At 36.7% G+C, this 25,511-nt stretch overlaps 1 protein-coding gene across 4 annotated transcripts in view; it reads right to left on the reverse strand.

Moving 5' to 3' along the window:
• The window catches only part of PSD3 (pleckstrin and Sec7 domain containing 3), a 488,844-nt gene that overhangs the window by 190,731 nt on the left and 272,602 nt on the right, over positions 1-25,511 (reverse strand). The window lies entirely within an intron of this gene.

Consider the following 25,511-nt stretch of genomic DNA (forward strand, 5'->3'; position numbering starts at 1 on the left):
ACAGATGGGCATCAAAGGTTCAGTTGATTACAGGCTAGTTAAAGGATGGTAACATAAAGGCATCTTGATGATTATTTATTTCCCTTTTGTTCCTGTTTAGGGCCAGAAACAGTGTTACAGCAATTTAAAAGTTACTTTGTTTCCTGAAAAGTTAAATACTCCTGATAGTCTTGAACTAGTACAGGATAATATCTAAACTAGTATTATATCAACTTATGTGGACAATCAGAATAAAGATGTGCTACTACTTATACTGAAAAGTTAAAAAAAATTTAAAAATTACTTAAATGCATCTTAGAATGTGGTCAATAAAGCCAAATCTGATTAATAAGTAACAAAAAGCTTTTCCAAGAGCTATAAAAGTTCTGTCACTGTACAGGCACACATACAGGAACTGTCACTGTCACTATCCTCCTGTCGTTCATCGATTTGTTCGAGCGGGTAAAGTCTCCATTGTGTAACTTGTTATTACTGTGTTTGGCATATCGAATATGTCACAGGTAGCTTGCCAGGCTTTGCCGTGTGGGTGAGATACTCTCACTGGCTTGCCAGGCTCTCTGAGAGGGGAGGAGGAATTGAACCCGGGTTGGTAGGGTCAGGCTGCGCGCAAGGCAAACGCCCTACCGCTGTGCTATCACTTCAGCCCACACATACAGGAACAAGACTTACAAATCGGAGATTAATAGGTGGTTAGATAATTTTAGTTCCTGATACACAAAATAAGTTTCATGTATAATATTCAGGATTGCAATGTTTCACTCATTTGGCAATCTGAGATAGAATGGGTTAGCACCTAAACATATTTTCCAGATAAAGGATGTTTAAATATGAATATAAAGAACAAAATTTTAAAATAATTACAAATATTAGTCTGGGAAGTATGCTATCTCAGCCTATTGCATTTCCCAAATCTGCAGATTTAGCTGATGACTAAAAATTTTGTACAGTATGTGCAAATGACTAGGGTTCTTTAGAACTATTTAGGGTACTAAGGGCATTTTAGTCAATAATCCTAGGCAAGGTGGTATTTAAACTACAGATCTGGTTTTGTCTTGACTTCAGGATACTCCTCCACTCTGCTCTAGATGCCTTCATTTTCCATTTCCTATTTTTGAAGGACTGGATATTTCAACTCTGCTAAACTTAAAACAATCATGAACTGATGTGGGCAGAATTTTATCTCAAATAATAAAAACATAGATTTTAGAAGATCTCTGGGACTTTTAAAAATGTCTTCAAAACTGCATCTCTGAAATAGCTTACTTTGAGGAAAAAAAATTCATCTCTCCTCAGGTGATTGAAACTGTGACTTAAAATTATTCATTAAATTCTGTAATAACTTTATACTTTATAATACATGTTCTAAGGTCATAAAAAAGTGGTATGTTTGCAAACTATAATGCCCAAAAGTAAAGAGAGAGTATGGAAGAAATTGTCTGCCATAGAGGTGGGGGAGGGTTGAGGTAGGGGGAGGTGGATACTGGGGACATTGGTGGTGGAGAATGTGCACTGGTTAAAGGGATGGGTGTTTGAGAACTGTTATAACTGAAACCCAAACATGAAAGCTTTGTAACTGTATCTCTTGGTGTTTTAATAAAAAAAAAAAGAAATTAAAAAATAAATAAGCAATCAAAACATGACACTGATCTTTGATCAGAGATCACGGACTCACTGAGCCTTTCTAACCAAAACCTGCCACTGACCCAACATCTTTCAGGAACTATTGCTGCTGTCATAAAGATGACAGTGAATGATTTCTTTAAAAATCCATTTATTTGTATTTCAGTCTTATGGAAGAGACCTTATAAATAATTATCTTCATTCTACAGATAAAGGCTCCCTAGATGCAGAAGCATGTATTGACTTATCCATAATCTCATAACTGAAGTAACAGAACTAAAGCGTGTGCCTGGTTTCCTAATTCTCAAGAGCAGTTTTTCTCTCCTGTTATTTACTTCTTATATTTCAAGGACACACATACACACACATTTTTAAAGATTTCTATAAAGCATGAGAAGAGTACCTTGAAATATAAAATTCAATATGGAGAGTTGACTAAAGACTGATAATATGGAGTCAGTATCATTCTCAATAGTGAAAAACTGATAGTATTTCCTTTGTGATCAGGAACAAAGCTGGTTGTCCACAGTCTCCACTTTCATTCAAAATATTATTAGAATTCAGCAATAGTAACCAGGCAAGAAAAAGAAATAATGACATCCTACTTGGGGAAAGAGTCAAATTAGGGGCTGGAGTGATAACACTGCTGGTAGGGCTTTTGACTTGCACGTGGCCCAACCCGGGTTCGATTCCCAGCATCCCATATGGTCTCCCAAGCATGGCCAAGAGTAATTCCTAAGTGCATGAACCAGGAGTAACCCCTGTGCATCACTGTGTGTGACCCAAAAAGCAAAAAAACAAAAACAAAAATGTCAAATGATCACTAGTTGCAGATGACAAAATACATTAAAAAATACTCTAAAGAGCCCATTAAATTTGCTGAAAAACTCCTAGGAACAATGAACCAATATGGCAAAGTAACATATTTATCTGTTACATTCCTATACAAAAATATGAATCAGAAGATGAAGATATCAAAACAGTGCCCCAAATCATCAAGTACCTAGTAATCAATTTAACAACAGAGGTGAAAGACATATGCCTTAAAAATTATCATTCACTTCTGAAAGAAATAAAAGATCTCAGGAAATGAAAAAAATCCTACTTGTCATGAATTGGAGAAATCAATGTTAAATCTACATAAAAATTATGATGGCATTCCTCAAGGACTTAGAATGGTTAATAATAAAGTTTGTATAGAACCACAGAACATATAGAACAGCCAAAGAAATTTTACAAATGGAGGTATCCTATTATCTTACTTGAAATTATATTGTAATGCAATTAGAACACTATGCTCTGGAATGGAGTATCTGATCAATGATTACAGCTTTATGGTAAACAAAATTTCAACAATAAAGTTCAGTGTGTGAAGGTAAAGATAGCTTTCACAACAAATAGTATTGATAAAATTGGATAATCAGATGCAAAAAAATGTACAGATATAATAAAAGGCTTGCTGCCTTATACATATGGTGATACCCTAGAAATTCATAACATAATAATTCCAAAACTCTATCAAAACTGGGGGCAGAGCAATAGCACAGCAAATATGGCATTTGCCTTCTATAAGGCCAATGCAAGTTCAATTTCTGGCATCCCGTATAGTTCCCAGTACCGCTAGGCATAATTCCTGAGTTGTAGGGATAGGACTGACCCCTGAGCATCGTGGGTATGACCAAAAAAAGTAAAAAACAATCTAAACAAAACAAAACGAACCCTATTTTAAAAAATCACTTGATCACTTGACTTCCCGTTAATCATTGATTTGCTCGAGCAGGCGCCAGTAATGTCTCCACTTGTTCCTGTCCTGTGCTAGTGTAGTCCAATGGCGTGTTCATTCTAGGAACACAAAGAGCCTCAACTGATCGTTTAGGGTCTTGACGAAGAAGTTTGACTATCTGGTAGGTGGGTGGCCATGCGGTCTTTTGATGTCCCATGGAATCCTTCTGGAATTGTGAGTTACCATGGATGGTCTTGGTTGACATGATGAACTCAGAGTCTCTCATCCTGTTCGTTCCATTCTAGGCCATGGGTCCTGATGTGGAGTTCTTCGGGTGATCTTCTTGGCTCTATCTTGGCATTAAAATCATCCACAATGATCTTGTAGAAGGTGTGGTCTTGTTTATAGAACTTTTCCAGCTCCATGTAGAACTTCTCAATTTCTCCTTTATCATAATTGGATGTTGGTGCATAGACAATGAAGATAGAATCTTCCAGCAGTGAGCCACATCTATTCAAGTGTAATCGTCCGATTCGGGTTGTTAGGCATTCGAATGAATCAATGCTCATGGCTATGTTCATGTTGACAAGAACACAGGTGCCACTGACACTTCTTTTATCGTGTGTTCCGAGGAACAGTTCTTTTCCAGTGTTGACAAGGGCGTGATGTATATTTATGCCTTTTTGTCTTGGTCAGACCAATGATGTCATACTTGATCATTCGCACTTGTACCATCAGATCCTCGATGGATGCATCTGATGCCAGCATAGGTGCATTGAAAGTACAGACCATCATTTTTGTCTTTCTTCGTTTTGGCAGCCTAGTTTGGCCTTGAGATTTTATCAGCCTTTCCTTCACTACTCCACTACCCAGCCGCTGCCACGCTCCAGGATGCTTTCTGGACTGTGTGGCCACGAGGTCGCACAACACATTATAACACACCCAATACCCATCTTCCAGGATTGACGCACCATATTTGAGTGTTCAAATATGGTTTGAACCATGGGGACACCTACAAAGGCGATGAGAGGCAACCCAAAAGCCTCTCTCTCGGAGAGCCTGGCAAGCTACCGAGAGTATTTTGCCCGCATGGCAGAGCCTGACAAGTTATCCGTTGTGCATTCTTTATGTCAAAACCAGTAATTATAATGGGTCTCATTCTCCTGACCCTGTAGGAGTCACCAATACGGCAGTATTGAGAAGAATGAGGAAGGAGAGGCCAATTTTTAAAAATGGAGAGAAGAAACTGATACTTCTCTGAAACAGACACTTCTTAGATACTTCTCTGAAAAGGACACTTTTTGGAAAAATCCAGTGGGTACATGAAAATGTTGATTATCACTAATTATCAAAGAAATGAAAATAAAAAAAAACAATGAGATATCATCTCATACCAGTGACAGTGGCACATAACAAAAAGACTGGAAACAACCTGTGTGGTAGCAAAAAAAGGAATGTTCATCCACTTCTGGTGAGAATGTTTTTTGGTTCAACTTCTATGAAAAACAATATGATGTTTTCTAAAAAAAAATTAGGAATAGGGCCTTCATATGAACCAGCAATTACACTTCTTGGTATCACCCTAAAGACACAAAAACATTCATTTAAAAGGATTTATGCATACTGTTTTTCATTGCAGACTGAACTTGCTCTATGGTACTCTTTCGATTCAAGATTAAGTTTTAGAACCTGTTCCTTTGCCTACAGACTTTTTTAATAATGGTCAGAGCTGAACACAAAAAGGAAATTTTGTATAGCAGCAGAAGTACAGATTTACTTGCTTTCTGAGTCAATATCTGAAATTTATTCCGTGCCCAATTTTAATCAGTAATCACTGTCTTTAGTAATTATAATTAGCTGGAATCCAAGACCCCTGTGACTTTTCAACCTGTTAGGAAACGTTCCTAACTCACACAGCCCTACAGTCTTGCCTGCTCCATCACATGCTTTAGTTCCATCTGTTCCTCAAACATACAAAGCGACAGGATGGGGAAAATCTTTAAATAGAAATGTCTTACATTTAAAATTAAATAACATTCTTGAGGGGGAAAAACACCCTGTAAATTTGAAACATTTCCAAACCTGAAAAAAACAATTTTTTTCCTTATAAACCAAATCCAGTCATGCTTAGACAAAGGTAGTATATTAGATTTGTAATTTAGAAGTGCAAAGAAAATACTTGCGCAATTTTAGGCATAACTATGCTTAAGTGACATTGTCAAATTCATCTCAGACCCTGAAAAACTATCACATGGAAAGGAAGTACAATAACTTCTCACGAAGCTAAGTCTTCTGGAGGGGCAGAAAAAGATATACCCAACACTATCAATTCTTCTATGTTTAAAGAAGATACTGTTTTATTCTATCTGAAGCACATAAAAATGTAGATACAGAGATGGTGTCATTTCAAAGCCCTAAAAATGGTGATGAATATTCTGTTCCAGAGCCAATCCAATAAACTCATCCATAACAATCTCTTCATAATGTCATTTAATAAGTATTCCCTAAGAGTCTTATGCATGCCAGGCTCAGCGTTTAGGAGGAAATAGAATAATAAATTTCCAAGAAAAATTGTTCTATAAGAAACAATGTCAGTCACTGTAAATGGCTCTATGTGACCTTTTCTGTTTCCAAAAACATAGTTTGCATAGAAAGACCATTATTTTGTATCAAATCACATTCATTTATCAGATATTATACTGGAACAGTAAAATTTCATCTTATATTTCTTTAATTACTTCACTTGGTAATTCTAGTCACTGATAAGTTCTAAATAATTTCAAGAAATATTTTTTGAAATATTCAAAAATATTATTTTTGATATTATTTAATCAAAAGCTCAGGGGTTACTCAATGATGCTCAGGGGTTGCTCCTGGCTCAGCACTCATGAATTACTTACTCCTGGTGATGTTCAGGGGACAACATGGGATGCCAAGCTTTCACCCTGGGGTCACTGTTTGCAAGGCCCTACCTGATGTAGTATTACTCTGATCCAAGATTTATTTTACATAAAATGGTCATGCCTTGCTGCTATACAAGGATGCAAAAGAATAGATTCCATAGTGTAAGACAACTGGCTATGTTCCTGACTGGTATATGACTGATAATTAAATTCTATGACTATCAATAAAACTGGGGGAAACAGGATACAACACACTTAGCTGATTTTAGATTGCTCACCCTTGAACAACTTCCTACTTTAGGGGAAATCTTTATTGTGTCTGTATTGGGGATAGAGAGATGGACAGATATTACCTGTCCCTTTTTTTAGCTCGCAGCAAATATCATGTGACCTAAACCTGACCATTTGGTGTTTCTGAGGGAGTGACATGGAGACACAGTCAGTAATGAAAAGAGCATCCTAATTAAAGTGGCAATAGTTCTTGAATATTGTTTTCTCTTGCACTTGTGGCTGTCATGTTTTCCTTGCTCAGAGCCAATTTCCTATCATGATTCTCAGATAGATTTTCCCAGTACTGTGAGATACCAGGTGACTTTCGAAATAAATTACCTTTAAGCTATTGAGAGGAATTTCACTTTTTATGCTAAGGCAAAAATTTGGGTTATTATCACAACATTATGAGATAATAGGCACACAGATGAAGAATTTTAGCATAGCACCTTTGTTTCAGTGGCATATTTGTGACAACTTAGTAGTACAGCTATCCTTATGCCGTGAAAAGACCTGTGATTTTGAAATCTAAAAATGTTTTTGAATGAGTTATCACAGAACAAACAATAGAGTAACTACAGTAGTTCAAGCCAGTTTCACTTCAGTCGAAAAATTTATGGATATTGTGGCACACTATTTAGTTGCAGTAAACATATTATGAATAATTATCAATAAAACATTCTTGTTCCCTGTGTCTTAGAAACCTATTCACTACTTATACTAGCCAACCCCAATCAGTTAAAATTAACCCCAATCAGTTAAAATTAATGAATAAAAAGCAAGGTTGATTATTTAAAGCAATCTTCTTTCACTTGTTTAATAAAGTCATTTGATGAATGATATGTCTTTCAGGTTGACACTGCTCCTTTCAAATTCCCCAAATTGGCAAAGATTGAGGTAGAATCACTGTCACTGTCCTCCCGTTGTTCATCGATTTGCTCGAGCAGGCCCAGTAATGTCTCCATTGTGCCGATTGTTACTGTGTTTGGCATACCAAATACGTTACAGGTAGCTTGCCTGGCTTTACTGTGCAGGCAAGATACTCTCGGTAGCTTGCTGGACTCTCCGAGAGTGGCGGAGGAATCGAACTCGGGTTTCCCATGTTGGCCTCTTGCAAGGCAAACGCCCTACCCACTGTACTATCACTCCAGTCCGTGTGGTAGAATAGTATCCAAAAATTTTCTAAATCATAAAGGTAAAGGTAAAGGCCCTCCCGTTGATCGTCGATTTGCTCGAGCGGGCCCAGTAACGTCTCCATTGGAGACTTTGTTGTTACTGTGTCTGGCATATCCAATACTCTCGGTAGCTTGCCGGGCTCTCCGAGAGGGGCGGAGGAATCGAACTCGGGTCGGCCATGTTGGCCGCTTGTAAGGCGAACGCCCTACCCGCTGTGCTCTAAATCATAATAAATTAAAAATCAAACAGTTGAGGGACGAAGAAAATACAGTGGGTTGGGAGCTTGTCTTGTGTTCAATTTATAAATTGAATTGAATTCAACATATTCAATTAAATTCAATAACTGAACCCAAGCAGCTAACCTGGGTTTAGGCTCCAAGGTTTAGGCTCCAAGGTTTAGGCCAACTCTGGTTGGCTTCGAGCCTTGCTCGAACAAACCTCTAACTACAGAATCTGAAGGAAGCACAGCAATGTGTGACTCCCAAAGCAAACCAATCAAACAACAGAAAAAAAAATCACTGTACACATTTATGTAAGCAAAAAATATAATTAAATTAAAATTAAAACAGAAATCACTATACCACTGTATCACTGTCCTCCCGTTGTTCATCGATTTGCTCAAGCAGGACCAGTGACGTGAGACTTTTTACTGTGTTTGACATATTGAATACGTCAAAGATAGCTTGCCAGGCTTTGCTGTGGAGATACTCTTGGTAGCTTGCGGCTCTCCAAGAGGGGTGGAGGAGTTGAACTCTGGTTGGCCATGTTGGCTGCGTACAAGGAAAACGTCCTACCTGCTGTGCTATCTCTCCAGCCCAAAACAAAAACAGAGATTCAAATAGCATTAAAGAGGAATGAGAACTAGTCTGTGAAATCTCAAATTTTCTATGGATAAGGATACCCAAAGGAGGACTAAAGATTCCTGATTACAATGGTAGTGAAAATATGAGTAGGGTTAACTAGGTGAAAGCTGGCGATCTAAATTGTCTTTGTTTTTGTTTGTTTGAGGGCCATACCTGGTGGTGCTCAGGATTTATTCCTGGCTCTGTGCTCAGGGATTACCCTTGGTGGGCTTGGGGGATTATCTGTGATACCAAGAATCAAACCCAGGTCAATCATATACAAGGCAAGCATCTCACCTATTGTACAATCTTTCTGGTCCAGATAATCCAAATCTAAATAATCTCTTAAATGAAGATTTCAAAAAGTCGCTCATTCATCCCAAGACTGAAGTCAGAAGATCTGGAATACCTGAACAGACCTATCACCATCAAGGAAATTGAAATGGTAATAAAATGTCTCCCCAAGCACAAAAGTCCTGGCCCAGATGGAGTCACTAGTGAATTCTTCCAAATCTTTAAAAAGTACTTACTCCCAATCCTCTTCAAGCCTTTTCATGAAAATAAAATATCAAGAACAACTCTGAACAGTTTCTACGAGGCAAATATCACCCTGATACCAAAAGCAGACAGAGATACCACAAAGAAAAAGAATTACAGGCCGATACCCCTGAGGAACACAGACATAAAGATCCTCAACAAAATATTAGAAAATATAATCCAACGACTCATCAAAAAGATCATACACCATGACTAAGTAGGATTCATCCCAGGGATGCAAGGATGCTTTAACATTTGGAAATCAATCAACATAATCCATCATATCAACAAAAGAAAAGATAAAAAGCACATGATCATATCAATAGATGCAGAGAAAGTATATGACAAGATCCAGCACCCATTTATGATGAAAACCCTCGCCAAAATGGGGATAGAGGGGACTTTCCTCAATATAGTTAAAGCCATCTACCACAAGCCTACAGCAAATATCCTCAATGGGGAAAAACTGAGAGCCTTCCCTCTAAGATCAGGGACAAGACAAGGATGCCGACTCTCTCCACTGCTGTTCAATATACTACTGGCAGTACTTGCAATAGCGGTTAGGCAAGAAAAAGATATTAAGGGAATTCAGGTAGAAAAGAAAAAAATAAAGCTCTCACTATTAGCAGATGATATACTATACTTGGAGAACCCTATAACCTCTACCAAGAAACTCCTAGAAACAATAACTTGTATAGTAAAGGTGCAGTCTATAAAATCAATACCCAAAATTTCATGACTTTCCTATACACAAACAGGGAGCGAGAAGAAAGTGACATGAAAAAAAATCCCGTTAACAATTGTGCCCCAGAAAATCAAGTACCTAGAAATCAGCTGAACTAAGGAAGTAAAGGACCTGTACAAAGAAAACCACAAAACGCTACTTCAGGAAATAAAAAAGGACACAAGAAAATGGAAAGATATCCCCTGCTTATGGATTGGGAGAATTAACAATGTCAAAATGACAATAGTTCCCAAAGCATTGCACAAATTCAATGCGACCCCTATAATGCTACCGATGACATTCTTCAAAGAAATGGAGCAAACACTTCTGAAATTCATATGGAACAGTAAGCCCCCATGAATAGCTATAGCAATTCTTGTGAAAAACAAGATAGGAGGAATCGACATCCCTAACTTCAAACTCTACACAAAGCAGTAATAATTAAAACAGCATGGTACTGGAACAAAGGTAGAGCTGCAGACTAATGGAACAGGGTTGAATATACTGACATCTCCCCTCAAACATATGATCATCTAATCTTTGATAAAGGAGCAAGAAATGTGAAGTGGAGTAAGGAAATACTCTTTAACAAATTGTGCTGGCAAAATAGAATAGCTACATGCAAAAAATGCGCTCAGATCTCTGCCTAACACCATGTACAAAAGTCACATCAAAATGGATTGAAGACCTCAACATCAGACCGGAATTCATAAGGTACATTGAAGATAAAGTTGGCAAAACCCTCCATGACATTGAAGCTAATGGTATCTTCAAAGATGTCATGCCACTGGCCAAGCAAGTGAAAACAGAGATAGATAAATGGGACTATCTTAAACTAAGAAGTTCTGCACCTCCAAAGAAACAGTGACCAAAATAAAAAGACAGTCTACAGAATGGGAAAGGATATTCACCCAATACACAACTGACAAGGGGTTGATATCAAGGATATACAAAGTACTGGTTGAACACCACAAGAAGAAAACATCCAACCCCATCAATAAATGGGGCGAAGAAAGGAACAGAAAATTTCTCAAAGAAGAAATCTGAATGGCTAAAAGGCACATGAGAAAATGCTCTACATCATTAATAATCAGAAAGATGTAGATCAAAACACAATGAGATATCATCTCACACCACAGAGACTGGCCACATCCAAAAGAACAAAAACAACAGGTGCTGGCGCACATGTGGCGAGAAAGGGACCCTCCTTCACTGGTGGTGGGAATGCCGACTGGTTCAGCCTTGTTGGCTGAAAACAGTTTGGATGATTCTCAATAAACTAGAAACTGAGCTCCAATTGACCCAACAGTACCACTCCTGGGAATATATCCCAGAGAGGCAAAAAAGTTGAGGTGACATCTGCACGTGTGTGTTCATTGCAGCACTCTTTACAATAGCCAGAATCTGGAAACAACCTTAGTGCCTGAGAAACGGATGACTGGTTAAAGAAACTTTGGTACATCTACACAATGGAGTACTATTTAGCTGTTAGAAAAGATGAAGTCATAAAATTTACATACAAGTGGTACTACATGGAAGTATCATGCTAAGAGAAATGAGTGAGAAATTGAGGAACAGACATAGAAAGATTGAATTCATCTGGGGAACATAAAGTAACAAAGTAGGAGACTAATCCAGTTTCACCTTTCAGACCTGTCTGACTGCTGTCCTGAGCCGAGTGATGTCTGGCCTTTAGGAACAGGTGACCTGTACCAGCTGATGTGTGAGAGACCGCCTGACACTCAAGCATTGCTGAGGTAAGTACCAGGAGGTTTTCTCCATGGCTTGGAGGCCAGCCACTCATCCTAGGGGAAAATACAGCTCAGATAGACAAGTGAGCACCAAATAAAGGGTGTTGGGAGGATTCTCCCAGGATGGGAGAAGCATGCTGAATGTAGACTACTGACCGAACATGACTGCCACTCAATGCCTCTTTTGCAAACCACAGCACCCAAAAGGAGAGAGAGAACAAAAGGGAATGCCCTGCCACAGAGGCAGGGTGGGACCGGGAATATAGGGGGTGAGAGGGATACTGGGATCCTTGGTGGTGGAAAATGGGCACTGGTGGAGGGATTGGCTCTTGATCATCATATAATTGAAACCCTCGCACAAAAATTTGTAAGTCTATAACTGTACCTCATGGTGTTTCACTAATAAAAAATTTAAAAAAAACTAAAAAGTCATAAGGAAAGGAACAATACAGAATGATCTCTCTAATGTGTGATACCTTAATATACACAGGGAGGTAGCAACAATGGTCCAAAGACAGCATAATAGGAAAACTAATCCACACAACTGAATTGATAATAGGGATGAGACAACTGAATTGATAATAGGGATGAGAAGAAGGGAGTTTCGGTTCTTGGGATAGTAGATGGGTACACTGATGATGGGTGTAGTGTGGAATTATGTCCATGATAAGTATTAGTATGATAAATAAAAATAAGAGTAGAAATAGAAGGAAACAACAGACATAATAGTAACTTACCTAACAGCCCCAGGTAAATCTCATAAGCAATAAAATACAAGTGTGAAACCAATGGATGACAGGACAATAGTTCTTTCAAAACATCTGTCATAATGTTACAAATACAGCTAAAATATCAAATAACTAAGAAACAGTTCTTTTGTGTAACTCAGACTACTGCAAACATTCATAAGACTATGGATAATTGAGGGCACTTTTATTATTCAATAATTGACACAGGTAAAGTAATACATGCAATTCTTATGAAATATATTAAATATAATAATATAAATAACATCATTCAAGTTCCTTTCCCTAACAAAATTCAAACATAACCATCACCCCTTACTGGTCTTATTTTATCTTTCTTTAAATACTCTGTAAAACAATTTATATTGGCATTGAACTTTTCTTATGGTCTGACATGACTATATCTTAGGGAAAAAAACTATATATATGTATATATACATATATATATACATATATATATATATATGCTCCAGTAGACAAGTTAAAAAAAAGTGATAGCATGTAAAAGGAAGACCCAGGACACAATTTAAGGCATTAAATAATTGTTACTTTATATAACACAACAGCATAGGAAATTACATTTCCTATTGTAAAGCAAGATTTGTATCAGGAGGAGAAAAACAAGGCACATTCCTGGGTTGAAAACAGCAGTTCAGAAGGAATCCAGTTTCACCTTTCAGACCTGTCTGACTGCTGTCCTGAGCCGAGTGATGTCTGGCCTTTAGGAACAGGTGACCTGTACCAGCTGATGTGTGAGAGACTGCCTGACTTCTCAACCCACTGGGGATAGTTCCCATAGGTCCCCTGAGGCTTTCAAGGCACTGTGGAAGTTGCTTCATAGTGCAAGACCCTTCTATAAAATCCTGCCCAGATATTTTCTCTCGCCTAGCACTTAGACCTTCTCTCTGAAAAGATCAGTTACAACTAATACTGTCCTGCAAGTCATCTTTGATGCAGAATACAATTTTGAAGAAAATTCAGTTACATTATTACACATAATCCTTATAAAAATCTATTTATGTTGATATTCATCTTATTTAGAGATTAATTTAAAGATTTTAATCATTTACATAGAATAAAAATGAAATTCAATGCTAATCTACAGGATACTAAATACTATACTCATTTCATTACTGCATATGACATTTTATTAGTTGTACTCTCATTCAAGTTATTATAGATCCAAAGAATAAACAGAATTGTATTTATTTTAAAATACTGTTCAATTAAAATATTAATTATAATTTTCTCAAAATTATCAAGGTTTTTTATATTACAATAATGTAGCATAACACTTGTCCAGTCATGATGATCTTATTATAGTGTGAATAAAAGTTTTAACAAGAAATTGAACTTTTATTGATAAGTTTCTAAAAAAATATTTCTCCACAACTTTTACTCATTCTGATTCAGAATTCATTCTGCTTTAAAGGAGAAGTTTTCAATCCCATATTATACCATATTCATTTTGGGAAATAGTTTAGAGCCATACTATCCAAAAGAAATAATAAAATTATAAATAAAAAAATTCTAGTAATATCAGATTAAAAAAAAGGTAACAGCAATATATTTTACTAAAATTGAAACTTCATTTTGGAATGAAACTTATCACATATTTTGAATTACTTACTTGCACTGTCTTTGAAATCTACCTTGTATTCTGTACTCAAGGAAAATTTTAATTTGAGTCACGGCATAGAGCCAGAATCTACATTAATTACACAGAGGAGGTCAAAAAGGATGAGTAGAAACAAATAATTGAGACATGTTATGAGACATGACATTTTCCAGTATTTTACTATTTACTTCTCTAAGAAACAAATGTAGCACTGTAGCACCGTCCTCCCATTGTTCATGGATTTGCTTGAGAGGGCAACAGTAACATCTCACAACAAACTGTGAGACTTGTTGTTATTATTTTTGGCATATCAAGTGCATCATGGGTAGTTTGCCAGGCTTTGCTGCCCGGGTGAGATACTCTCGGTAGCTTGCAGGGCTCTTTACAATAAAACCCATCATAAAAAATTTTTAAATATGAAGGCAGTATCCATAATGATATTAATATAAGAACAACTTAGAGGATATCCTGAAGAAATATTCCTTATTTAAGTATTGTAATCTCAGTTTCATGATGGACATTATTCCTTTGCCATCATAAGTAGAACTGGAAATATTTTACTTTTCTTAATTATTTTATTTTTGCTTTTTGGGTCATATCTGGTAATGCTCAGGGGTTACTCCTGGCTTTGCATTCAGGAATCAATCCTGGTGGTGCTTGGGGGACCAAATGGGATGCTAGGAATGGAATCCAGGTCAGCCCCATGCAAGGCAAATGTCCTACCCACTGTACTATAATTCCAGCCCTGGAAATATTTTAAAGTAGAGACCTATATTAAGAAACCTTTATGTGAAGACTTCTCAATAAAGATTTAGTGTATCAAAAGCATCCACTCATATAGATTTTTTAATATCAATAGTGAATTACTGGTCATTGATATTATATTACAAATGAGTCAAATATATATGATTTTAATTAATTATTTGAGTCCTTCATTGTAGAAACAAAAAATTGGCTTAATGGTACACAAAAAATATAGTCCAAGATGTTGAAAAGAATATACAGATATCTGTCAAAATTAATTTTCTTCAATTATAAGTTTATTTAGTGCTGTTTCGTAGTTCTCTCTAAGTGAATGGCATTTTTAAGTGGAATTACTTGTCATTTGTAATTTCTCTGCAGTTGCACAGCAACTTTTCCAATTATATTAAAAAAACAAGAGAAGCTTATGAATGTCACTGAATATCAGTATTTTTCAACTTGACAAAAAAATACAAAATTTATTTTATTTGAAATACTTTGTTTACAGGTCATTTATGATGCCTGTTTATTTTTCTCTACAAATGATATGAAAACACTGTAAGGGAATTAAAAACAAAGGGAAACTGCTTTAAGATCGTTTTGTTTGAACATTTTACTTTTCAAGGCAGACTGCTTCCCACAAATCAGAAGATTAAGATATTCACATCCATCTTTGGGGTAAGGTTGAAATGGCCAAGTGTGCAAACAGGTTGTTCGAACATGCTGAAGATCATCTTGAAATAGATGGAACTGTTGTTTGTAAGTCTCCCTCTTATACCAAACTCTTTCTGGTATCTTCTATAAACATGATCAAGTAAGTTAAATAAATGGCACTGCCTTTATAAAACAAAAATGGGAAGAACTTTTGCTATTCCTATTTGGGGAGTATCCAGCTACTTATGTTCTCTGAACTTCAGTTGCTAATTTTCTGAAATATGGAAATTCTGTGGCTATATGTGCATTTATAAAGTCCAATTATGAATTGTTCTCAGAGTTATAAGACAGGAATCACTTGAAATGTTACCTTATTTACAAAATTTATCATGGTCATTTTAATGTTCTTCTAAAATGTTTTCATCTCTTTTCTGATGCTATCTTGACTTATGTGTTGTTAGGAAGATGCAATTATAAGAAATCCTAGCAGGAGAAACTCTAATTTGCCAGTGTAAGGAGATGTGAACTTGAATTTTTTGGTGATTAGGACTGCACCAAAAAGGAAAAAAAAAAAACATCACAGTGCCTGAGCTTTCTCATTGTTTTCCCAACTATGAGCTTCTTTCTCCTTAATGAATTTGGATTTATGAACTAAGAGAGAAATTTTCTTAAGGGCATTATGTAACTGGAAGAGAAGCATAAAAAGGTAAGAACTATACCACAGTGCTGAGCTCTCTCACTGCTCTCGCTCTATGAGATGAGAGTTTTTTTTTTTCCTCCTGAATGAATTTGTAAATTATAAAGCATGGGAGATTTGTTTCTCTCATGTAGATTGTATGGCTGTAAGAGAAGGATGCTTACTGGCAAATATGCAAATGAAACCTGAATTGTCTCTGGGCCACCAAGCTCAAAAAAAGGGCTCTGGAAATTATAATGATTTATACGGTTTTCATCAAGTACAGTTCCTAAGGTGATATATCAGACTTATAGGAGCTGTAATGAAAATTACTTCTCTTTCTCCTCTTCATTATCATACGATTATATGAACAAGGAGGGCTTTTCAAGGAAAATTTAAAACAAATTTCTAAGAATACTAACAACTAACAATGTGCCATTTTTGTTGGTGTAATAATCACCCACAGAAAATAGACTCCCACATTGAAAATTTCCGTAGAATTAGAATACTTAGTAGAAGTAAATAACACAAAGGACTTTCATGAAAAACTGGGTCATTATAGTACAATGGGTGCTATTTCTAAAAGGCCAATTGTTAACTTTTAGGGATTTTCTTTTTAAAAAGTGAAATGGCATGAATTAATTTCTAGCAAGAATATATAATACAAAGCTGGAAAATTAGTAAGCAAACCTTGCATTTAGAAATGCATATAAAAAAAGATACATGTAAGTGACTCTTCAAATCAATCATTTGAACAATTTGGAGTGAAATACAGTGACAATAAATTTCACATTAATCTAGTACCTTTTACCCTGAAAAAACTGTAACATTATTCAATAAATTGTGGCGTGATTTCAAAATGCAGCTGATTCATCAAAAAGCCAAAAAGGAATCACAGGGCTGGAGCAATAGCAAAGCAGGTAGGGCATTTGCCTTGCACGCAGCTGACCAGGGTTCCAGTCCTAGCATCCCATATGGTCCCCTGAGCACCGCCAGGAGTAATTCCTGAGTGCAGAAGCAGGAGTAACCCCTAATGCATTGGTGGGGGTACAGTTTAGCAGATAATAAGCATCAAACAATACTGTAATATTGTAAAAATTGATTTGATATGTCTAGCTAAAATATATTGAACTGTGCCCTGAGTTTTAAGATAAAACTGATATACAATACTATATAAATTCAGAGCATAGCATATTATTTAAATTTTTATTATGATAGAACTTCATATCGGGACCCATGGCCTAGAATGGAACAAACAGGTTGAGAGACTGTCTGAGTTATTTAAAGGAAAAAAGAAAAAGTATTTTAGCACTTTTAAGAAAAAGTACTAAAAGTACTAAAATCACATATCTGCAATTTTCTTATTAATCCCGCACTGCAGTTACTGAGACAATCTACTTACTTCTACTATTTTCTAAGTTCTAGAAAATTTTAACTTTAAAGTATAATATTTGTAATGTATGTGTAAGATTTAAAAACTTAAATTCATATATATGGCATATATAATAAATAAAAGGCAAACTAGAAAAAATAAATAGCATAAATATGAGGGTACATAACCCTAACATACAAATTTTGATATAAAAATGAAAATTCAATTAAAAATTAGATGAAAGAGTGATTTAAAATAATGCACTTATTAATATTCAATATCAATTATTAAATATTCCATAATACTCAATAAAAACAAAATTAATAAAAATGTAAAATGAAACAGTACAAAAGATTCTTTCTGGAGGACAATTTCTAATACAAATGAAAAGCACTAATATATTCATTATAATTTGACTATAATTTGTAAGACTGAGAATATAATAATAAGTAATTCAATTTAAAATAGCAAAATTTCCAGGTATCTTCTAATATAACCTGTTAAATAATGCAGATATATATATTAATATATGCATATTTATATAAAAGATCACAACTACTTAAATTTATATTCATTTATAACTATAAGTTTTGAAGGATGCAATATACGTTATATTTGTATAACTCTTTACTAAGTATATTTTTCCTGTGGAAGTGAGTCTTCAAGAAAGGGAATATAGAACTGCACTGTTGTATAATGAATAGTTTATGGTTTATGTTGCTAAATAAGAAAATTGTTATTAAACTATTTGTATCTTGAAAAGAAAATACTGTAATTAAATTAGCATAAGTTGTCTTATTTTTTCACAAATGACTATTATACACAGTAGCTCCAAGGTTTCTGAAGAAACGCTACTACACTGATGAATAACAGAGACATGTAACTTGCTTTGGTCATGAGTTAAAATGGTCTAAATCACATTATTATGGAAGCTTTAAATGTGATGTGTGGGTGGTTCTAGTCCTCCTCCTGAACTTAGGGCTGTCTAAAGAGGGGCTGTTTCTTTAGATTCATCATTCAAAATAAATTGAAAAAAATTCAAATAAACACTTGAAGCAGAGAAACTCTACCAATGCAGTCTGTAACCATCAAAAAGTAATGGGAGAGGGAAATATTTAAGTTGTTGTGGCTTGGGAGTTATATGGTACAAAGCAAAGCTATTCAATGAACAGTATTCTATTCTGCAAAATGTCACTGAGACTTTTTTTCTCTTTTGTCTATCTGTATGTTCTATTTTTTCAATTATAACTTTGTACTACAAAATCACGCCCAATAAGTTGGATTGACTAACATGACAGAATGCTATAACATCTAAATAAATATTGCCAGCTATGTCTGATAAGGGAAAATGAGAGCCACAAAAAGGACATTGCAGTGCCCATCCATACACAGCCCAGATGAGAATTCCTGTCTAACAGGTTTGGATATGTTTTAGGAACCAAATGGAAATCTCCTTGGGTAAAAATGGACATAAAGCTACAGCTTCTGAACTCTATGGTTTGTCGTCTACTAGATCAATGGTTGGTCTAATAAACCAAAGCTGTTAGTGTTATGCATATTGCCTACAGTAAATTTTTACTCTTTATACAGTAACGAGAAATACTGAATATGGATATTTAAATAAAAACAAATGCCAGTCTATGACAGCAAACACTAAAGTCTGTTTGTCCAAATGGACTGGCCCATTCTGGACCACAGGAGAGAAGAGAATTGGGCTACCAGGTTATGGTGATAATAATAACCTTGCCATTATTGTTATAATTATGTAAAGAACATTTCTTACTAATCATGTTATAGGTGTCCAGTCTCCCCTTTGAGGTATAGGGGAGTGAAAAAGAAACCAAGGTCTCATATATAATTTGAAGATTAATGAAGAATGTATTAATTCTCATACATTAATTCCTTCTTTACATATATGGCAATGAGAAAAGAAAAAAATAAGCTAAAACACCCTTAATATACTATAAGGAAGACTGATATAAATAGAAATACAGATACAATATGTCAAAGTTGCACAGAAAGGTCAAAATAACAGTCTGTGGTGATGCCTCCAGCTAAGGTTTAACACAGGTCAACATACTGTCCTTCATGGGACTGCATATGCTTGCGGGCAACAGCTCCTGGACTAATAACTTTCACCATGAATTTTCAGTATTCAGTCCAACAATGATTCTACATAAAAATGTCACTGATAAATTGTAGATCATATAGTTATCTGTTTTGTAAGTTTTCACTACAACCTTTAATAAGAAATAACATTTTCATCCTGACCAAGTATATAAAAGACACATATCTGACTAAAACAAAGTTTCCAAAAATAATCTTTTCTAAGTATACCACGGTCACGGTCCTCCCATTGTTCATCGATTTGCTCGAGCGGGTGCAGTAACGTCTCCATCATGAGACTTGTTACTGTGTTTGGCATATAGAATACGTCATGGGTAGCTTGCCGGGCTCTCCGAGAGGGGCGGAGGAATCGAACTTGGGTCGGCAATGTTGGCACTTGTAAAGCAAACGCCCTACCGCTGTGCTATTGCTCCAGTCCAAGTATACCACACTATTTTTTAATTTCACTGTCCATTTTGAGAAAAGAAATATTAACACAACAGCACTAGATGAACACCTGGAATCAGGCACCACAATGTGTACTAATTAAACCACATTCAATGTCAGCGACATGTTAACCTAGCGATTCACTGACCTCAATTTGAAAACAAAAACAAAAACAACAACAAAAAGTTGTCTAGTTTAAGCAGATCTACAACCTTAAATCAATATTATTAATTCATTATTTTCTGTCTATAAATTTTATTTCTTTAAGGAAAGACAATATTTTGCTATACTTTAAAATGTCTTGATTCAGGTTGTTTAAGAAAAAATATTTTATAAATTCTGAAACACCAACTTACAGTTGACTGTCCACTGTTCTCCTGTTGTTCATCGATTTGCTCTAGAGGGCCCAGTAAGTCTCCATTTTGAGACTTGCCGTTACTGTGTTTGACATATTGAATACATTATGGGTAGTTTGCCAGACTTTGCCGTGCAGGTGAGATACTCTTGGTAGCTTGCCCGGCTCTCCAAGAGGGGTGGAGGAATCGGATCTGGCTCAGCTGGGCATGCTGCGTGCGAGGCAAATGCCCTACCACTGTGCTATCTCTCCAGCCTGAGTGGTTAAGGCAATGGACTGCAGTTGACAGTAATTATAAAATAAAATTTCTAGAAATGGGTAGCCTTTATCCAGTCTCATATATTAAATGTAACAGAAATTTTTTTTTTTTTTTTTTTTTCCCTTTATTTTATTTTATTTTTTTTAAAGTTGTAGATTTACAATTTTTTGTGCTTTGGTTTCAATTATACAATGATCAGATACCCATCCCTCCACCAGTGCCCATTTTCCACCACCATGGATAATAATCCTCCCACCCCCATCCCCCCATCCCCCTGTCTCTGTGGCAGGGAAATCCCCTGTGTTCTCTCTCTCCTTTTGGGTGTTTTGGTCTGCAAAAGAGGCATTGAGTGGCAAACATGTTCAGTCCATAGTCTACTTTCGACATGCATCTCCCCTCCTGGGAGGATCCTCCAAACATCCTTTATTTGATGCTCCCTTCTCTATCTGAATAGCCCTTTCCTCTAGGATACCCGGCTGGCCTCTAAGTTATGGAGTAATCCTCCTGGTGCTGATCTCAGCTATTCTTGGGTATTAATCTCATACTTTGTTACTTTATATCCCCCAGATGAATGCAATCTTTCTATGTCTATCCCTCTCTTTCTGACTCATTTCGCTTAGCATGATACTTTCCATATTGTACCACTTGTATGTAAATTTCATGACTTCATCTTTTCTAAGAGCTACATAGTACTCCATTGTGTAGATGTACCAAAGTTTCTTTAACCAGTCATCTGTTCTTGGGCATTCAGGTTTCTTCCAGTTTCTGGCTATTGTAAAGAGGGCTGCAATGAACAAACAAGTGCAGATGTCACTTCGACTATACATTTTTGCCTCTCTGGGATATATTCCCAGGAGCGGTATTGCTGGGTCAAATGGGAGCTCAATTTCTAATTTTTTGAGAATCGTCCATACTGTTTTCCAGAAGGGCTGAACCAGTGGACATTCCCACCAACAGTGAAGGAGTGTCCCTTTCTCGCCACATCCACGCCAGCATCGGTTGCTTTTGTTCTTTTTGATGTGGGCCAGTCTCTGAGGTGTGAGATGGTATCTCATTGTGGTTTTGATCTGCATCTCCCTGATGATTAATGATGTAGAGCATTTTCTCATGTGCTTTTTTGCCATTCGGATTTCTTCTTTGAGAAAGTTTCTGTTCATTTCATTGCCCCATTTTTGGATGGGGTTGGATGTTTTCTTCTTGTGGAGTTTAACCAGTATTTTGTATATCCTGGATATCAACCCCTTGTCAGATGTGTATTCGGTGAATATCCTTTCCCATTCTGTAGACTGTCTTTGTATTTTGGTCACTGTTTCTTTGGAGGTGCAGAAGCTTCTTAGTTTAAGATAGTCCCATTTATCTATCTCGTAACAGAAATTTTTAAATGGAAAAATCACTTGAAAATGTTTCTGGAATACAAGAATCAATGCTCATTTTATAATCTACAGAATACATGGCAAACATAGGTTGTATAGTTCCAGAGCTCCTGGCAAATACCAACAGTTTTTTAAATGAATGTCATTGTTGCCTTCAGTTTTTATTTCAATTTTACAATGCAAAAACAGGAGTTGGCACATACATTCATTCAACCCATCTTTCCTGTGACCCAACAGCTGTAGGCATGGATGGCACAGTGTGAGAATATAAGCTACTGACCCTCAGAGAACACAGATTTTAGTGAGGAAAGCAATCAGATGAATGAAAAAGCAAATACACTCATCAGTCTAGTGCTGAAACGAAGCAAAAAACTGTGAAGTGGAGAACAAAATAGCAGGGAGATAGGACCATGTGCTTGGCAGGGGTGGACACATGCTACCCTGGAGGGCAGGCCAGCATGGATGTTGGTAAGTATGTCTACACAGATAGCTTATGATGTCTAGTTCACAGATTGCTAGAAACCCCGAAGAAAAAGATTTACAGAGAAAGTACAGGAATATCCCTAGCTTGGAGCCCTTGCCCAGGCCACCAAGACAAGGATGCTGCTAAGCTTCTAAAAAACTGCATCCACATCCTAAATATAGATATCCACACAAGTCACATCAGCCCCATGAAAATAAAGCCGAGGTGGACATGGCAAGTCAACCGAACAAAGCACAACAGGGCCTCTATGGCAAAGATATGCTGGTAAACTCGATGTGTGCGCCAAGTTGACATGTGTGATACAGTGACATGATGGCAGAACACAAATCACAGACCGGAATGCTCACAGCATGAAATTAGGCAAAAATAGTTTATACCTTCCCAGAACACTGCTATGGAATATATGCCTCTAGCTTTATTTGGACAGGACACTGATTAATGAGGAGTGAAAGAAGGAATGAATCTTCCATGTGTGTAAACTGACAACTGTAATGAGCTTAGTGTATTCACGTAATAGCAATGCTGAAGCTTGCATAGTGAGAGAAAAGCTGGCAAGACATGAGGTGAGAGGGGCAGTGACTGGTGGCTAAGAGTGAGATCAAAAGTGCTTTGTAGGCCTTGAAAAGAAGCTAGCTCTAAATTAATTTTTTCTCTGTTATAGCATAATGAATTTGAAGCAGGAAAGACCATGCTATTCTAGTTCTATATTCTGCATGTTTCATCTAAGTCAATGATTTCAAAACAATTTTAATTTGGTTAATTTGATCATTTATTGAATGAGACTATAAACCAAAAGAAAGGGCACTAAGGAAATATCTCTAAATTTCTGCATGTCACAGAGACACAGTATGTATTAGCATGATCATTTCTACCTTATCCAAGACATATAGGGGTGCAGCATACGGCTCCTACAGGTCCAAAGTCCTTGATAGACTCCAAGAAGACATGGCTGATTATTCAGTAATCACACCAATAAATGAAGGAGAACATTTACTATTGATAGATAGCATAAAAATGTGTATCATAATATACTATGTGGGAAACCCAAATTAAGATCACAATATGCTATCATTTCTCACTAAGGAGAATGGTATATATCAGAAAGGATAGAAATGATCTTGCTGGGAAGGGATATGATGAACCAGGGCTCTCATGCATTGTTGGTGGGAATGCTGTCTAGACCAACTCTTACGAGACTCATGAGAGATTCCCCAAATAGCTAAAGTAGAACCACTATATGGCCCAGTGTTCTGACTGCTGATATCTACCCACAAAACAAAAAACCACTCAACTGAAGGCCAGAAAAATAGTATAGAGTTAGGGAGCTTGATTTGCATGCAACTGACCCAGATTTGATGTCTAGCACCATACAGAGTCCTCTGAGCACTGCCAGAATTGATTCCTGAGCACAGACCTGAGTAAGTCCTGAGCACCATTGGGTATTTCACAAATCCACCTCTCCCCATCCCTGCAAAAAAAATCCATGGCCAGGTTAATTCGGGAGTCTAAAACCCAAAGAGATGTAAGAGAGGAGTGGTAGATATGCACCATGGAATAATATTCAGCCACTGCGTACAATGAAATCCTAAACTATACTGCAACATGGATGGAATTAGGGAATCTTATGTTAAGTGAATTAAATCAGAAGGACATGGTCAAATGCCAGATGTTTTCACTAATCTGTGCTATACAGAGTAACATATCTGGGAATGGTAGGTAGCAAAGCTAGCCAAAACACTGGCTCTAAGTTATAGAAGTAAACTTGCCATAGAAAGAGAGAAATGGCTGGTGGATGAGAGAGGAGGAGGTCTGGAGGCAACTTAGGGGAACTGGGCTCCTCTATGGTATAGAGGTGAAGAATCTGTATTTACCCTAAACAACCATGTTCAAAACTACTACAAACATGGAATCTAAACAACAACAATTGAACCTAAACTGTAACTTAACTGTCTATGTGTCTGGCTGGGGGAGGGAGAGTATCTGGGGCTAAGGTGTGGAGGCCTGGATTGATGGGAGTCAAGGTGGGAACACTGTATTCCCAAAAACCCACTGTAGACAACTATGTCAATTATGGTGCTGAGTTTTTTCTTTTAGATGAACTATATTCTTGTAAAACACTCCCCACCCCCCATACACAAACACCAAAACCTTGGACTTAGGAAATCTCAGGTTCTTAAAATATTTATTGAAACATACTGTCAGAAAAATGTATGATTAGCTGGCTGCACTAACAACCTTTTAAAAAGGTATCTCAGTATTAGGTAAAGCTTTTGTTTCTTCCACAATATACAGTATTTGAGTCTAAGGGGCCGAAGAGAGAGTACAAAAACTAGGGCTCTTGCCTTCCACTCAGGTTTGATTCCCAGTCTGGCTAGGAGTGATCCCTTAGCACCAAGCCAGGAGTAAGCCCTGAGCACTACTGGGTGTATCCCCAAAAAAAACAAATAAAAACTTTTCTATATAACAAATACTTATAGCAAAGACGGAGTAAAGGAGCAAGTTTCAAACATTTTGTATGCTATTTATGTTAGGAGTTGTACTTCTTTTACCTTTTTTTCTCCAAAGCATCTTCAATACTAGCTCTGATGACAGTCACTTTAGTGAGCCCCAGCTATTCTGACTGAATAAAAGTGCCTCTGGCTGATGACCATAAATCAGAGGTTACAACCTTTTAACCTAGTGAGGTGTTAGATATGTTAGACCACCACATAAAGTTCGGGAAGCTTATTTACTCACCAGATCACCAACTATTACAAAGGGCACTAGAAACTATGAATCAGCAGTCGGATGGAAGAAACATATACAACAAGGTATAAAAAAAAAGACACATAGATTCCATTCTCCTCAGCCTTTACATCTTCACCAACCTGGAAGCTCTCCAATGCCTTTTTTGACATTTATGGAGGCCTCATTATATAACCATGATTAATGAACTCATTGGCCATTGGTAACTGAACACAACTTCCAGCCGCCTTTCATCCCTGCGGGTCATGAGGGTGTGATTCAAAGTTTCACCTTCTATCACTTTGTTTTCCTTGGCAACCAGGTCTCTTTCTCAGTTGTTTCCCAAGGTACCTTTATAAATATAGCAAGACCTCTCTCTCTCTCTCTCTCTCTCTCTCTCTCTCTCTCTC

Source organism: Sorex fumeus, unplaced genomic scaffold, assembly GCF_029834395.1.
Source record: "Sorex fumeus unplaced genomic scaffold, SorFum_2.1 ptg000033l, whole genome shotgun sequence".
Taxonomy (NCBI): domain Eukaryota; kingdom Metazoa; phylum Chordata; class Mammalia; order Eulipotyphla; family Soricidae; genus Sorex; species Sorex fumeus.